The 17,941-nt window shown below is 42.8% G+C and overlaps 1 protein-coding gene across 3 annotated transcripts in view; it reads right to left on the bottom strand.

The window, feature by feature from the left end:
• The window catches only part of HIVEP2 (HIVEP zinc finger 2), a 183,789-nt gene that overhangs the window by 29,020 nt on the left and 136,828 nt on the right, over nucleotides 1–17,941 (bottom strand). Inside the window, exon 4 of one of the 3 annotated variants that reach the window (XM_074990457.1) lies at nucleotides 1,239–1,548. The exons of the other annotated variants lie outside the window; for them this stretch is intronic. The gene's annotated coding sequence lies outside the window, so the exon portion shown is untranslated. The remainder of the gene's footprint in view (nucleotides 1–1,238; nucleotides 1,549–17,941) is intronic. 3 annotated transcript variants of the gene reach the window in all.

Here is a 17,941-nt window from a genome sequence, read left to right as displayed (position 1 = left end):
CCACGGCCAAAAATGTTTCTGTATTATCTTATTTTACGGAATTCATTTGCTATGCTCTACACAGTGAACTAGATGCATTCCACTGAATTGTTGCTTTGAAATGCAGTGAATTAGTAAGAACACTGAAAACATTTGTATGTTAAAATGAGCTGATCTAATCTTAACAGTGCTTCATAAAATCTCATTTTGCAGTATTTTAGGATTTTCATGTATGTATAAAACAAACATACTGGGGATATTAACTGAGGCTGTTAACAAAAATATGTATCTGATGGTATGCTGGTCATTAAACAAACAAATCAGTATCACAACTGATGAGTGAGAATCATAGAGCACAGTCTTTTAGGGTATGTCTTCACTACAGGGAAGGTCGAGCCTGCTGTGATCAACCTTCTGAAGTTTGATTTAGTGCACCTAGTGAGGACATGTTAACTCAAACTTAGAGAGTGATCATGATACTCCTGACACCCCGTTAGAAATAAGAGAAGTTGATGGGAATGCAGGATCCCATCAACCCCCCTTAGTGGAGTTGGCACAGAAGCCCGAATTAAGGTATGTCAACTCTAGCTACATAATTAAAGTAGCTGGAATTAGGTATCTTAATTCAACTTTCCCCTGTAATATAGACTTGCCCTTAGTCTGATCAATGTGGGCACACGCTTGTGCTTGCTGGGATTCTCAACAAAATCATGAGTTTGGGTGGTACACTAGTATATCAAAATACAAGATCAGATCACAGATTGAAGGACCAATTCTGACACACTTAAACACTCTAGAACCACAGAGAGAATGCTGGTTCCAGTATTTTATTCACAATTATTTATGTGCACAGTAATCTGTGGCTTCTGAGGACAGAATATGCATTTATAAAAGCATCATGGCCATAACATCAAGCTTCCTAATACGCACATTTCACCAATTTAGATGTTGTGACTAAACTTTGTTTCATATTTTGCATAACATCTTGGAATCTTCCAGGCTGCAAGTTACAAAAGGGATGCTTTATTTCTACTATTTAGGTTTTGCCCAGCTCATTACAGCCTTCCTATGCTCAGGGAATTATATCACAAATGACTACATGAAAGATGCTGAATGACTCAGAAGATTAGGGAACAGCCCAAATCTCATTCAAGTAGAAATTTATTATTTACTTCAGTGTGTGCTGGACCAGTCCTAAGAAATGAAGGCCTTTTACCTCTAGGATGTTGCAGTCAGTGCTGACTAAAACAAAGAGTTACCTGAGCATGTATATGTGTCTATGCAGTAAGTTGTTCTCAGGTTAGTCCTCAGTAGACATCTGTCCATTTCCAAAACTCCATCTCAGCTTGCAGCAAGATGCACCCTTCCTGGACATTTCAGTATAGAGACAGAAGGGCCAAATAACAACTGGGCCTAGAGATGGAACTACTTTCCATCTGTCCTGGATGTGATTCCTCCAAATCAAGGATTAGGCATATTGCCAGTGAGCAGAGAGGTTTATATCCATTCTGTCAGGCTGTCCCAAAGCATATTCAAGCCAATAAAAGTCTATGAATTGATTGCAAGGGTCTGTGGACACAAGCATGAAGATTTATGTGAAAACTTCCAGAGAAAGTGTTAAATTACTTCAATGACAGCTTACATTGAGGGCCAAATTCTGCCCTAAATCACATCAATGTGAATCTGAAGCCATTAACATTAAAGCCAAGGAGGTAACTCCAGATTTATACCATCTAAGAGCAGAATTTGGTGCTTATTTAACTTAACATTGTAACAAATAACTGTTTGAGGTTAACTGCTGTGACCTGGAAGTAAACAAATCCGCCACCCCCAGCATGTTCACAAAGAAAAAATGAACAGCACATTGTGCTAAGTCTGTAGTTGCTGTGTTGCAGGGAGGTGTAGATTTTTGGTTATTGTTAGGATCCTGGCTTGGTTTATAGATCCTCACAGCCCAGCTGCAGGCAAACACACAATTCTTGCAAAATTAAATATCACAAATATAATTTTAAAAATACATCAGCCACTCTCTCTAAAAAAATCCAAATCTTTAAACCTAAGTTGGAGGTATTTTAAGAAGCTAAACTATAGCAGCACTGCTTTACCGTTGACCTTTTCATGATAATGACAAGGATTGCTCACTCAAACTACATCACAATTTCCTGCCCCAGCATCACACATAATGTACACATTACTACCGGATGGAAAATATGTATAAAAAAAGCTTACACGTTGCCAGAGTCCAACTGAACACAGAGTTATTTCCACAGGATGACTATTAAAAAAAATTAAAAAAAAAAGCTATATAGGAGCCAATTTAATCTTAAACACTTCCTTTATTGGTAAAAAGTTCCAAACTAACCACAGTTCTTTTTGAACAAATGATTGCTATCAGAGAGATGCCAAATGGCTTGTTGTACATACAACCTTGAGAATCATTTCACAGCTTATTGATGCGGAGGTGAGGAAATACCGCAGTGAGTTGAGCATTGGCCTGCTAAACCCAGGCTTTGAGAGCTCAGTCCTTGAGGGGGCCACTTAGGGGCATGGGGCAAATAGATTAAAAAAAAAAAAGGAATGGTGCTTGGTCCTGCCAAGAGGGCAGGGGACTGGACTCGATGACCTCCAGCCTTCAAGCTCTATGAGATGTGCATCTTTCTGATCATATTGCTTTTAAAAGAAGGGGTAAACATTTTGCATGTGATTGCCTAACCTACAGGCCACTGCATAATAGTTGCTGGAGGCTTTTGAGTATGTCAAGTAATATTGCACTTAACTGTCATAGTTGAAAATGTTCCAAAAAGGACTTATTGACTCTATTGGTATACACAGATACACAGCAGAAAACCTGGGATTATGCAGATATGGCACTAAATAAGAAAACTGTGTAAACTATTAATCTTTTCACATGGCTATTTATTTCCTTTGTGAATAAGTTAAAGCATGAAAACTGATGGGTAAACATCAATAACTGCCACGTGCACTTTAAAAAGTTCTGTTGGAACAACTGCAGCAAATAGATGTGAGTCACTGGTGGAATTTTCACAACACCACAAATTCTAATAATACTGAATCCCCTAAACTTGTGGAAAATAGGGGCTCGTGGAGAGTACTTCACTATATGTACATGAAGGGTTGGCAAAAGTAAATGAGATTTGGCAAAAAATTAAATAAGCCTAAATGTAGAAAAATATTTATATATGTGTGTGTGTGTATGTGTATATATATGAGATAAAGTTCACACTTTTCAAGTGACAGAATAAACACCTGACTGTAGCAGCAATTCTGAAGGTCAAAAAAAGGAAAAGGAAAACTAAAATGTCAGTATGTAAACACCATATAGTCATTCTCTAAATGAATTCTAGCTAACATGTTTGGGGTCTAACCAAGTGCTGTCTTCAGGGTAGGGAAGGAATTTTCCCCAGGTCACACTGATGTGAAACCTCAAGGTCCTTATCTTCCTGGGCAGCGGGAGGCATGCTTTACTTGCTGGGATCACACACAAACAAAATCATAGGACTGGCAGGGAGCTCAGGAGGTCATCTAGTCCAGCCCCCTGCTTCAAGCAGGATCAAACCCCAATAAGTCATCCCGGCAGGACCTTGTCAAGCCGGGACTTAAAAACCTTGAGGGATGGAGAATCCACCACCTCTCTGGGCAACGCATTCCAATGCTTCACCACCTTCCTGGCGAAGTAGTTTTTCCTAATATCTAACCTACACCTTTCCCTCTTCAACTTCAGATCATTGCTCCTTGTTCTGCCATCTGACACCACTGAGAACAGTTTCTCACCATCCTCTTTAGAGCTCCCCTTCAGGAAGTTGAAGGCTGCTATTAAATCACCCCTAAGTTTTCTCTTCTGTAAACTACACAAGCCCAAATCCCTCAGCCTATCCTCATAGGTCTTGTGCTCCAGCCCCTTAAATCATTTTTGTTGCCCTCCACTGAATCTGCTCCAGCAAATCCACATCCCTTTTATACTGGGGGGGCCCAAAACTGGACACAATATTCCAGATGTGGCCTCACCAGTGCCAAATAAAGAGGAATAACTACTTCCCTAGATCTGCTCGAAATGCTCCTCTTAATGCACCCTAGTATGCTGTTAGCCTTCTTGGCTACAAGGGCACACTGTTTACTCATATCCAGCCTTTCATCCACCATAACCCCTAGGTCCCTTTCCATCATACTGCTGCTGAGCCAGTTGGTCCCCAGCCTATAACAATGCTTGGGATTCTTCCACCCCAGGTGCAGGACTCTACACTTCTCCTTGTTGAAGATGATGATATGGGGCTGAAGGGATGATGTGGAGCTCTCTCATTTAATTATTTCCCTGGCACTGTGGAGATACTGAATACTGGTGCACCTCAATTCTTCCTGTTCTCTGCCTATGACACAGAATTGTTTAGTCTCCTGTGGTTGTAACACATTGGTCTAACACATTGTTGCTTGTTCCATGTGGGGGTGGGGGTGGGGGTGGTGTTGGTGGTCTCTGATATATAGAAAGTGAGGCTAGATGATCTGGAGCTCTTTTTTCCGGCCTTAAACTATATGACCCGGAGAGGGAACAGTTATTTACTGATCTCTGCATTGCAGTCAACCCTGAATTTTCAGTGGGACCAAGACTGAGCTATCTAGCTCCCACTTCCATTCATCCTCCTCCTCCAGTGGTCATGCTAGTTCCTAGAGATATTTATTTCAACCGGTGATTTAATACAGAATTTTCACTATGCCAGATGAGATTAGTTTCTATTGCATCAGGTGAGCAGCAAGTGTAGTTTTGGCACATCAGGTATACTAATTAGATAGCACTCCATTATTAGCTTGCACCACTGCTGCTTAGCTCATAGCCCTCAAGACACCTAAGAGAAAATACCTAACTTACTTCTCATTTTTCCCCTTCTGTCGACAGTGGCCTAACCTACTGATCCTCGAAGCTGCACACACCTATCTTCTGAAATTCAAGAGCCAGGAGAGCTCCTCCCTGCTGAGCAGAAACCAGAGGCAACATTGGAGTGGGGCACATGGGGTCATGTGCCCTCCCAGACTTTTGCCAGGGCTTGCTGGTCCCACTCAATCACATGGTGCTGCTGGGACCCCTCTCTGCAAGGCAACTGCTGCCGCTGGAAAGCAGGTAGTTGCAGCACCGCTAGGATCGGCAGCAAATCACTGGGAATTGCAAGGAGAGCTGATGCTTTTGCTGCTGCCTCTGTCCAAGGACCTGAAGCAGAGGACCCTCCCTGCAGCTCCCAGCTATTTTCCACAGCTGCCCCACGTGGTGCTAACGCCTGGAAGCTAAAGGCAGAAGCCACTGAGCCAGTACTGCTATTGGCAGAACTAAACTGTTAAATTGTGCCCACCTACCCTCTCAGCAGGCACCAGTAATTTCTGGCAGGAACCCCTAGCTGCCCCACTCCACAGCAGAGCAGAACTGAGGCCTATGTGCATGGGGAGCAACATATGGGTCTGGAACCGCATGCAGCCCTTTAAGGAGTCATTTGCAGCTCCGGACACTGCCGCCATTGACTCCTCTGCAGCTCCCTGCCCTGCTGCTGCTACAACAATGGAACGAAATGCAGCTGGTTGAGCAGGTGGCAGGGCAGCGGGAGGGATCTGGCCATTAAACTAACTGAATTTAGTTCTATTATTGCAGCGGTGCCAGGCAGGGAGACACAGAGCATTCAGCAGTGTCAGCGTCTGGAGCTGCCATGACTCCATGCAGGCCCTGGGAGAGAGCAGTCTGGTCCCAGAAGGAGGAATTAGAGGGGGCAGTTCAATGTCCTACCTCCCCACCACATCTGCATCTTCCACACTGGCCAGCTCTGTTCTGCTCCCTCCCTCCCAGCAGATCCAGGGGCTGTGAGGATTGGAGAAGGCTGCATGGGCGCAGGGGGATATACGGGGATTTGGCCCCTCTGCCTGCCTGCCTCTGTTGCAGGTGACAAGCACTCCCCCAGGCCAGGCCTGCCCACAGAGCTCGCCTCAGGCAGGGTCCCACTCCGCCAGGGTGCACGGGGCAGGGAGGAAACGGGGCATGCTGCTGCCACTGGTTCTGGCAGACAGCAGCTGCTGCGTCCACACGCCACTGCTACTGGGAGCGCAGGAACTTGGGCTGCCTCAAAGTAGCAGCAGCAGCATCGGTTCCTGGGATGCCAAAGGGGGCCGGCACTTCAGCTCTGGCCGGGAGAGTGGGAGTGATGTCGAGCGGCATCTGCAGGGAACTTGCTGGCCAGTTCATCCTCCTCAGCATGGAGGGTTGATGTGAACATGGCTCCTTCCTGCTTAAGAGCCTGTCCCCCAGGTGCAGCATTTTCTTTGGTCTTATTTGCTCTCCAGTCCAGGGGTGAAAGTAACTTAAACTTTCTAACTGGTACAATTCATTGTGTGCGCTGTTCTTAAAAGAGGGGTTACAAAAAGCATGGGTTGACGTTATTTATTAAGGACTGTCTTGCATTCACGTGTATTGCAGCTCCTGAAGTATGGATTTTATAATGGAATTTGAAAAAAATGGCTTTTCTCGCTATTTTAGTTACAGACACCTGCCTATGTGAATACAAATTTATATCTGCAGATGTGCCTATCCATGGAAATAAATGAGTATCCACAGAACTGCGGGCAGCAACCTGTTCTCTTGTGAACAACAGCAGTGAAAGGAGCAGAAAAGGAGGCAGCATTCCCAGGAGCCAGCACCCCACACCAGCAGTACCTCTGATATGGCTGTACCACCCCTGCCACTGTCTCTTCCACTATCCTTCCTGTGTCTTCGGTTAATCAGTTATGTATGGCTATTCCAACTGGCACTCCACATTTGAGTTAAACACTCTAGCCATTACATAAAAATAAATAGGTATTTTAAGCTATGAAACCAGGTAAGTTTAAGTGGATTTCTAAACTACACTGGACAAAAAACAGAATATGAACCAACCTAATATTTTAAAGGAAAAAGAGAATTCAGCTGCACACGAAAATGAGCAGCTCTCTGTTACAACCTAGCGTGACCCCCACCGTCCCTCTGAAACCCTCCTGGACTGTCAGAAATCTATGTGAAATGCACCTAAATGCCTGGTCCCACATGTCTAAGCTTCAGGTTTCTGAGTCTATGGTATGCACGGTTTATAGCTGTGTGTTGCTACGGCTACATCCATTGAACTCAGTCAAGCTAGTCTGCTTTACATCAGCTTAAGATCTGGCCCTCATTTCTTATGTAATGCTTTTGACCCATAGACCTCACAGTGCTTTACAAATGAAAGTAGGAACAGCACATATATAGATAGAGAGTGCTTTGCATCTTCAAAATTCTGCACAAATACCAAGCAGTTAATGTTCTCTGGGAGACCCTGTGCTGCCAACCAAAAGCACACATGCTATTTTAATTGGACTCTACTGCTTTGTTTTAGCACTCCAAATACCTAAAAGAACAAATGAGCTTGCTTATTTAGCTACACCCTCCACCCCCGCCCCATTTGCAACATTTTAGGACACCCTGTTCACTTGGAGATGGTGAATCACAGCAAGCAAGCATGCCCAATTGGTTCCTCAAAAGACACAAAAGGTGTAAAAATAGCTCTTGCAAATGAAGCAAGATCAGCGTCAGCAGCCAGATGAGCGTGGGTGATCAGATAAGGGTCTGTTGTTGTTGCAAAGGGCAAATTATTAAGAGAATGCTTGTCTTTTTTATTAAGCTTTGTTCTTCCTCCTCAAAATAAGCCATTTGTAATGCATAATAAGTAATGACACCTGACAAGCTCTGCTCCTCCTATAATTGTGAGTTTCATACAAGCTGGGGAAGCATTTCAAATGTAACAGAATGTACACTGAAGGTGCCACTAAATATAAATAAATAAATAAGCCAAATGCAAAGCCTAAAAATAGCCAGGAGCTACCCAATGTGTATGACCTTGTGAGTCTATCTGGCAAGTCTACCAAGTTTACTTTTTTTAAAAAAACATCATCACCATCATCATCAACCATGGGCTCAGTGCCCACTGGTTTTTGATGCCTCCCTCACTATTCCCTTCCATTTTTAAAAACAACTCTTACCTTTATGCAAAGCAGCTTCCTCTTTCTAAATTTAACTTGAGAATATGAGCTGAACTGAATGACACAGTAAATAAAATACAGTTCTTAAAGCTGCCGCTTTTCACTCAGAGTGCTGAAAGGCTAACCAAAGAACTAATATCTGACAAGACAGCATAGAAAACATACAGGGGATTTATACCCTTAACATCTCACAGGCTATTTCAAAACTGCAAGCTTCTGTTGGGAGCCCAGAGCTCTCCCAACAGAAGACTGCTGTGCCGGGAGCCCTTCTACTGACATTCTGGTCATCCTTGTTCCACAAAGAAGAAGGGATGTCCCAGCAGAAGGGGGTGGGCCAAATGTCAGGAAAGCTTCTCCCAGCAGAACTGTTGGCAGGAAATACACAAATACGTGGTGCAGTTGGTATATCTTTTGGTGACGGTTCTCAGCAATCTAGATGTAGTCACAGGATATAGGCAACAGCTCTTTATAAAAAGTTCCCAGTACACAGTCAATTAGAATATGGAACAGATTGAGAAAAACGTAATTGTGCATTTGAAACATTTTTTCCCTTTTGCTAACCACACAAAGGCACATTTAAGTAGGGTCACTTTACAAATCCACTCCTTCATACTGTTTTGAGATCTGAAGAAGTGGGTCCGTCCCACGAAAGCTCATCACCTAATAAATAATATTGTTAGTCTTTAAAGTGCTACATGACTGCCTTTTTGTTTTGTTAAGATACAGAGTAACGGGTACCATGTGTGTAGGGAGGAATCAAAACCTGGACCTTATGCACCTAGCCTCTATCACTTGAACTAAAGAAGTAAGAATGTAGAAGGCCAAACACTGACCAGGATTAGTTGCTAGAGAAGGACATAATCATAAGCAGTAGGCCAATGAATGGCAATTGCACTTAAGTTCTCAATCCTGCAATCACAATGGCCACAAGTCTCGTTTACAGTAGAGCTGGGTCTACACTGAGCCCTAGTGCCAACAGTTTGATGCGAATGAGCAGTCTCGAAAATGCAAAATGGGGGGTTATTTGTATATTTGTGTGGTCAATATGAATATTCATGAGGTTAATATGCATATTCACAGCAGAAATCAAGCGACATAGATGTCGTTCTGCTGACAAAGGAGGTTTTTGCCAGCAGAACCACATCTACACTGTTCAAGGTCTGCTGCAAGTACAGAAATTGGTCAAATGAATATTCACATTAGTTATATGAACATGAAAATGAGCCACCTTATTGCATTTTCGAGACTGCTTATTTGAATCAAACTATCTGAACTGGGGCTCAGTGTAGCCAAGACCTAGAACTTCAGAATTAAGAACAGCAGAGTTACTAATTGACCTGTCAATCATATATGTCATTTGGAATCAGAAGTATGCGATCAAGCAGCCACAGAGACCGGAAAGGGGAAAAAAAAGGGAAACAAGTACAATACTATATTAAATCTAAATTAACACAAAACAAAGGGAAAGTTTTTAAAAAAATTGATAAAGTAAGTGTAGCAAACTGTTTCTGTTCTTGTTTCGTTTAAGTTAAGGTGGTTAAGAGCAGCATTTTCTTTGGCATAGCAAAGTTTCAAAGATATACTAAGTCAACAGTCAGTTGTAAGCTTTTGGAAGAACCAAAATATTTTGTTCAAAGTTATGAAAAAACTCAATTTCTTTTGTATTCATAACTTTGAAGTTCTACTGTACACTATGGCTACATAATACTACTGTAGCATGGTAAGCGGCCTTACAGTAGGTATAAATATAATTTGCTTCCACTTTTAAGGCCTCCTTATACTAAAGTGGTGTGAAGTGGCTTTAGCATCAGAGCCAGCACAAAGCATAAGCAAACTAAGCAATTGTTTAGGGACCTAAGCAGCTCAAGAGAATGCCTATTTGCTTTTTAATTAATGTTGGGGGGGCAAAATAATCTGGTTTAAGGCCCTCAGTGTACTAGCACTGCCTCTGCTTAGTGTAAATAATAATCAAGTCCAATGGAATGACTCAGCATCGTTAGAACTATGCTTGGGTATGTTTAAAAGGACTGGGAATATTCAGGGCTCTATTAAAACAAAAAACAATGAATTTTCAGAGACTTAAATATTATTTCTGTTTTAAACTTGGGGATACTGAGGAACTGAAAGGCTAAAGATGGCATTAGCACTCCAGAGCATTCACAGATTCCAAGGCCATATGGGACCACTGTGATCATCTTGTCAGACTGCCTGAATAACACCAGCCACAGAATTTCCCCCCAAATATTTCAGAAAAACAATCTGCCTTGGTTTCAAAATGGTCAGTGATGGAGACTCCACCACAACTATTAGTAAATTGTTCCACTGAGTTTCCTCATTAAAAAGGTACACTATACCTTATTACTCATCTGAATGTGGCTACCTCCAACTTTTATCTACTTTTCTCAGATAGACTGAAGAGCTCATTATCCAATATTTGTTCACCAGATAAGTATATATAGACAGTAATCAAGTCACTCTTTAGCCTTCACTTAAGCTAGATACGAGTACAACCAGCTGTAAAGAGAAGCACATGTCAAGGCCAAGGCAGAAGTCCAGAATAAAACAAGGGCTCTGAAAAACCAGTGGTGGACTGAGAAGGCACAAGAACTCCAGCATCTCACAGACATCAATGATACAAGACGTTTCTTCAATGCTACCAAAGCTGTTTATGGACTGAGAAACCATAGAATCAATCCCTTGAGAGCAAAGGATGGTACCCAACTCTTGAAAGACAACCAAGTCATTGCTTATCCCTGGAGGGAACTCATATAATGAGTTCTTGAACAGCCCCTCCACCATGGTCATAGAATACTACTACTACTTAACCTTTGTACCCTATGTGGAGCACAGGTCATCTACAAGTCTCCTCCACTTCACTCTGTCTTGGGACAAAACTTCTAGATGGCTCCAGAAGTATCCCAGTTCTTGTCCTTCAGTCTCAGTAGACCTTCTCCACATTGTCTGAGGTCTTCTTTTTCATGTTTTCCTCGTGGGTTCCATGTGTGAGCATGATAGACTATGCTGGATGACGGTTTGCTAAGAGTGTGGCCTAGCCATCCCCACTTTCTTCTCTTGATTTCAATGTCAATTAGTTCTTGTCCTGCTCTGTTCTAAAACTCCCCATTTGTGATGAAGCCTTGCCATTTGATGTAAAGGATGTACTTCAGGCATCTGTTTATGAATGTCTGTAGCTTATCATTTGAAGACTCTTCAGTACACCAGGTCTCGCATCCACACAAGAACACACTCTTCACATCTGTGTTGAAGATCTGCACTTTCGTCTTTGCAGATATTATTTGTGAACTCCATAAGTCTTGGATGCAGCTGTTGCTTTCCCTATCTTGGCGCTGATAACTGTTCCTCCATCTATGCTCATAATACTCCCCAGGTAGGTGACCTGATCCACGTCTTCCAGGTCATCCCCTCCCAGTGTGATGGTGGCATTGCTGGACTGGTTGATCCTGACTGTCTTGATCTTTCCCTTGTTAATGCTCAGTCCAGTCACTGAGGCAGTTTTATCTAGTGTTGTTATCTTTTCTTTCATGCTTTCATGTTGGTGTGACAGGAAGGTGACACCATGAGCAAAATTAATGTCACTAAATGTCTCGCTGATGGCCATTTGTTGTCCTGTTCATAACACAGTCCACTGTGATCAAGAACAAGAAAGGTGAAAATAGGCACCCTTGTCGCACTCCCAACAGCATGCTGAAGGATTCTGTTAAGACGCCATTGTGAACAACTTGTCATGTTGAGGTTTCATACACTGACTGAATCAAGTTAATAATTTTGGATGGGATGCCATGGTGTTGCAGTAGTTTCTACAAAGTGTCTCTATCAATGCAGTCAAAGGCTTTTTCTAAGTCGATGAAGGTTATGTACAAGGGGGAGTTCAACTTGACTGACTGTTCTATGATTACTCTGAGAGTTGCTATTTGGTCAGTACAGGATCTTGCGCTTCAGAAGCCGTCCTCTTCTTCCCTGAGCATTCTATCAATTTCCGTCTTCATTCTCTCCAAGAGAATCTTATTGAGCACTTTTCCTGTAATACACAGTAACGTGCTGTCCCTCCAGGTCTTGCATTCCTTCAGGTTGCCTTCCTTTGGAAGCTTGATAAGGTAGCCATGTTTCCAGTATTGTGTCCCAAATTTTCCCAAAGAGATTATACATCATGTTGACTTATGTCTCACTTCCTGGCTTGATTGTTTCTGTGGGGATGTTGTCTGGACCAGGGCTTTTCTGCTTTTCAGATGGGTAATGGCTTTTCTGATTTCTTCTTTTGTAGGTCTGCTGTTGTTAATTTGCAGCAGTATATTTGCAGGTGGTAACTCCGGAGGTTCCATGTGGGCAGGGCAGTTCAGTAGCTCTTCAGAATGTTCCTTCCATCGACTGAGCTGCTCTCTTCGGTTTGTTAGCACACACCCCCTCCTTATCCTGTACTGGCTGATCCACTGCACAACATGACCCAGTTTCCATGTGATGTGATAGAACTCTTTGAAGTTTCTCTGTTCTGCAGCTTGTTCACCATTTAGTTCTTTAATGGAGTGGACAGCAGTATCATCATGCATCATCACAGCCAGATTCTACACCAAAGTGCGAAAGATACTAATTGTGCAACACTATATACCAACAAATGAAGCAGCTGAGCAATGTAAAACAGACTTTTATGAGAAACTATGAAGTGTGGTGAACCAGAAAGCAAAGAAGGATATGTTGATTTTGATGGGCGACTTCAATGTGAAAATTGGAAGCATAAATACACACAGAGAAACAGACCATGGGAAAAGAAGGCCTAGGCTCTCCATGAATGAAAATGGAGAGCGCTTCAGTGACTTTTGTTGCTTCAATGGATTGGTGATAGGTTGTAGTGTTTTTCCACACAAAAGGATCCATAAGGTCACTTGGGTTTCACTGGACCACCAGTCAGAAAACCAGACCAATCACATCTGTATCAGCAGATTTTTCAGAAGATCAGTGCAGGACAACCGCACTAGAAGAGCAGCAGATGTAGGTTCAGACCCCCATTGGTCACAGTAAAACTGAAGTTCAATCTCAAGAGGTACACCACAAAAGTGACCAAGCTGGGATTGAGATTCAGCATGAAGCAGCTGAAGAATGAAAAGACAAGAGCCGGTTTCCAAGGGGAGCTGTCCAACAGATATGCACTTCTGGCAAAACTCATCCCGAAAGATGCTACCATGGAATAAATTTGGGAACACACCAAAACAGCCTGGACAGAAACCTATGATAAAACACTGGGAAAGAGGACAAGGTGTCAGAAAGAATGGATCACAGCAAAAAGAATCCAAGAAAAGCAAGGGAATGAAAGGACAGAAAAGCAGCAGACAACAAGAGCAGCCAAGGTGGAAGCTCCGAGACTATTCAGAAGCCAACAAAGGAGTAAAAAGGTTGTAAAACGGGACAAGAACAACATTATGGAAGACCTCGCACAACAAGCTGAGCAAGCTGCAGGGCAGAGAAACCTGAAATAGCTCCACAGCATCACACAGTGGTCCTAGAATCCCTTAACCAAATACCTCAGCAACTGGCAAGAGACACTTGTAACACTTCCTACCCTGAGTGAGGTCCAAGCTGCCATCAAAGTGATGAAGTGCAACAAGGCAGCTAGGCTAGATGGAATCCCTGCCGAAGTCTTCAAAGAAGGTGGGACAGAGCTCCACAAACAGCTCTACCTCCTGATTCCCAAGATCTGGGAAAGGGAGCAGATGCCACAAGATGTCAGAGACACACTGATAGTCAATCTTTCCAAGCAGGACAACAAGTCGGACTGTGGAAATTATGATGGCATCTCTCTCCTGGTAACAGCAGGGAAAATCTTAGCTCGAATCCCTGCAAACCAGCTCCTGCCAGTCTCAGAAGAAATTCTCCCAGAATCCTGGTCTGGCTTCTGACCATTCCAAGGAACAGCAGACATGATCTTCACTGCCTGGCAACGCAAGAAAAATGTTGTGAACAAAACCAAGCCTTATATATGAGTTTCATTGACCGTACCAAACCATTTGACTCAGTCAATCACAGCACCTGTGGACCATCCTCTCAAAGACTGGCCACACCAAAAAATTCATTAGGATCTTAAGACTACTTCACGACAACGTAACTACCACAGTATTGAGCAACAACGGATCCCAGAGCAACCCCTTTGAGGGCAAAATGGGAGTCAAGCAAGGCTGCATCATTGCCCCATCACTGTTCTGCATCTTTACTGCTGCGACCCTTCACCTCATTGATGGCAAGCTTCCAGATGGTGTGAAGATTGTCTATAGATGAAAGGGAAGCTTCTCAATCTCAGAAGACTGAAGGTTAAAGGCAAAACTTCCATGACCTTGATCATGGAGCTCCAGTATGCAGATGACAATATGGTTGTTGCTCTCCCACAGCCCTTCAGACCATCTTTAGTGCTTTTGCTGAAGCATATGAGAATCTCAGCCTCACACTGAACATCAAAAAGACCAAAGTGCTCCACCAACCTTCACCAATGGGACAATCTCATGCACCTTCTATTGAAGTCAATGGAGAACTGCTGGAAGAGGTGCAGCACTTCCCACACCTTGGAAGTCATCTTTCCACTAAAGTTGACATTGATGCAGAAGCCCAGCATTGTCTGAGCTGTGCAAGCTCTGCTTTTGCCTACCCAAGACAAAGGGTATTTGAAAACTGTTGCACCTGTCCCAAGACAAAGCTCCTTGTATACTGTGTGGTGGTTGTTCCAGTGCTACCATAGACATGTGAAACCTAGACAACACACAAGTGTCATCTGAAGGCGCTTGAACAATATCATCAATGGTGCCTCAGGAGAATCCTAAATATCTCTTGGGAGGATAGGCATGCAAACACTAGTGTCCTGGAAAAGTCAAACATGACCAGCATTGAACCCATTATCAATCAGCAACAATTTCGTTGGACTGGTCATGTGATTCTAATGTCTGATCAGCCCCTCACAAAACAGATTCTGTTTTTGGAATTGGAGAAAGGACAGAGGAGTGCTGGGTGCCAGCGATATAAGGACATGCTGAAGGCATACATGAAAAAGTGTAGCATCAGTGTCAATACTTGGGAGAACCTTGCCCAAGATCGCCCCCAGTGGAGAACAGTAATCCATGAGGGGGCAACTCAGTTTGAGAGGTTCCACCACAGTGCAGATGAGGAGAGATGGAGAAGGAAAAAAGAGCATTAAAAACTGTCCTCCACCCATTGAACAGCTACCAACACCTGCCTCTTCTGCAATAAGATCTGTGGCCACCAATCAGCCACCAACATACTCACAACTAGGAGGGAGACATGAAGACGTCCAACTCATTATCAAGTGATCTCCAAAAAAAAAAAACAAAACCATATCTGTAGCCAAGTGGTCGTCTTATGCCCGGAAATATGAGGGCTTGGTATGAGTCATGAATGATTTCTACACTGGATACAGACCAGCTGACTTTGCTCAGTATGTACCGGGGTTATAGATCAGTCACACTGATATTTCCAGCCCCACTGTCTTCCACACAGTAAGTGGGTGGCAGGAACTTTGAACATTTGACATATTACATCTTAGAAAACTATCAATGGCTTTACAACTCAGATGGTCAAGGCACTGTCCTTTGGCTGCACTGTGACACTTCAGGATGCTCATGCCTTCTTACTACTAACTTAAAGATAAGCCAGTCAAGCTTTGAGGTCCCCTAAGTATCTCTGCAATTGTTTGAAGTGCATAAGGATAAACAGGTACCTTTTTCAAGTGAGCTGTGCAAGAAAGTGATCTTTCTACAATTCTGATCCTACTTAATCTTATGAATCCCTTTGCTGATGTCTGCATGGGAGTTCTGTTTCATTATTATGCATTCTTCTTGTGTAAATACAAATACCTAACATCAATCACTTCTGATCTGAGCTTAAACAAAAATGTATTATTGCTGATCACAAATACAGAACTCACAGTAAATGGGAAAACAGTCTGCTATATAAATCATTATTGACTATACGAGTAAAATGAAAATAAATAATTACTCTGGCCTTATATTTTGTCATTATTGTAAAATATATGAAACAACTGAATGTAATATATTTATTTGTTTAACATTAGCTCCAATGGGAAATTTAGGAGTATATTCTTCATGCATGTGACTAACTCCTTCTGCTAATACCATTGTTTGCACACCATCTTAGTATTGTCTTCTCACCCTTACCCTTAGCAGTAAATGGTAATAGATAGTAATTTTTTTACCAGAACAGATAAACATAATGCAAGAAAAATTAGATGATGCTGTTATTTTACAGCCAATGAAATTCTGATCTGAAAGTAACAGCAATGTTATTATGTAGGAGGAAATATGGATGTAAAATAATTACTAATCATCTTTGAATACTTGGGACCATGCTCTGGCTGTAGACATATATGTGTAAAGTTAACAGGAGCCACATACTCAAAGCCACAATTTGGCTCAAAGGCTACATCTACAGTACAGCAATCCGTCGACAGAAGTTGTTGTCGGAAGAGATCTTCTGGCAAAACTTCTGTCGTCAGATCACATCCACATACAAAAGCGGATCCAAAGAGCAATCCATTGGGTCAACAGAGAGCAGCCAGCCTGCCCAACTGCTCTCGACAGAGAGGCCAACAGGAAGCTCAGCAAACAGAGCTGCCTGGTGAACCGGATGTCCTGTCTGTTGACAGAGGGCCCTCTGGAGCTTCTACATGGCTTTTTTGTCGACAGAAACTGTTGACAAAGGTGTTATTCCTCATCATGGGCTATGCCTACACTAGAGAGTTTTGTTGAAAAACTCGGCACTTCCACAGACAGCCCTCTGCCTCTCCACCCTTTTAGGTCTTTATTTTTTCAGTCCTTATTGAAAAGGATATTTTTTTAACAGAGGACAAACTCCAGTGAAAACCTAAAATGGCTGCATATTGGCAAAATGTAAATCTAACTGCACTGTGTATATGCAGGAATGTAGGATTTTAAACACCACGCAAAACATTTTCTTAGCTAGTTCAGTATGGGACAAACCCCACCCCCTACATTCTGTTGCACAACACCAGAAGGTTGCAAACTCCAGGACCCAGTTCACAGCCCATTCTGACTCCACAGCTGTGAAGTGCCTGTGGAATCCCTGTGTGTGTTTGGGGGACAGGAGTGGAGGAATTCCCTGTGCCAAGCAACCATTTCTATGACTCATCTCACAGCTCTGTAGAGATTAAATTGGGAAGTTCTGCTCAGGTGCAAAACCTTTCTGATTACACAGCAGTAAGGCTTGTGTCCATGGCTGCCAGTGAGTCCTACTGATGGCACAAGGGGAGACGTAAATCTCCAAAACATGAGTAGCCGATTGCCCTGAAACTGAAGTGTCAGCTGGGCTTGAAATCTTCCTTACCTGGAATGGAGGAAGGTACACACTTCTCCCACACTCTAAAAGGCTATTATTTACCACTCCTTCCTCTTCATGTCATCTGTAAGCTTTGCAGGTGGTGTGTCTTCCAGATCATCGATAAAAATGTTAAATAGTATCGGAACAGTAGTACGTAAGTTCTCAAAACAAAAAAGCCGTCCTGTGGCATTTTAAAGACTAACAAAGTAATTTACTAGGTGATGAGCTTTCGTGGGACAGACCCACTTCTTCAGATCTGGAAAATATAATGTACTATATATAATAATATAACAGAACACCACTTGTCATCACTTATAGCCCCCCAACTCAAACCCCTCCAGTGCATTATCAACAATCTGCAACTGATACTGGAACAGGAAGCTGAACTCTTACAGGCCCTTCCTGTTCTTTCCTACAAACAGCTGCTCAACCTCAGGAAGATTCTCACTAACTACCAAATGCCACATCACAGACATACTAATCCTGGAACTTTTCCCTGTTGCGAACTCTATTCATATATTCCAACCAGAGAAGCCATCACTGGACCAAACCACAA

This window comes from Carettochelys insculpta, chromosome 3 (genome assembly GCF_033958435.1).
Source record: "Carettochelys insculpta isolate YL-2023 chromosome 3, ASM3395843v1, whole genome shotgun sequence".
Classification (NCBI taxonomy): Eukaryota; Metazoa; Chordata; order Testudines; family Carettochelyidae; genus Carettochelys; species Carettochelys insculpta.
Note: the sequence above shows the minus strand (reverse complement) of the source record. Positions and strands in the feature narration are given on the sequence as shown.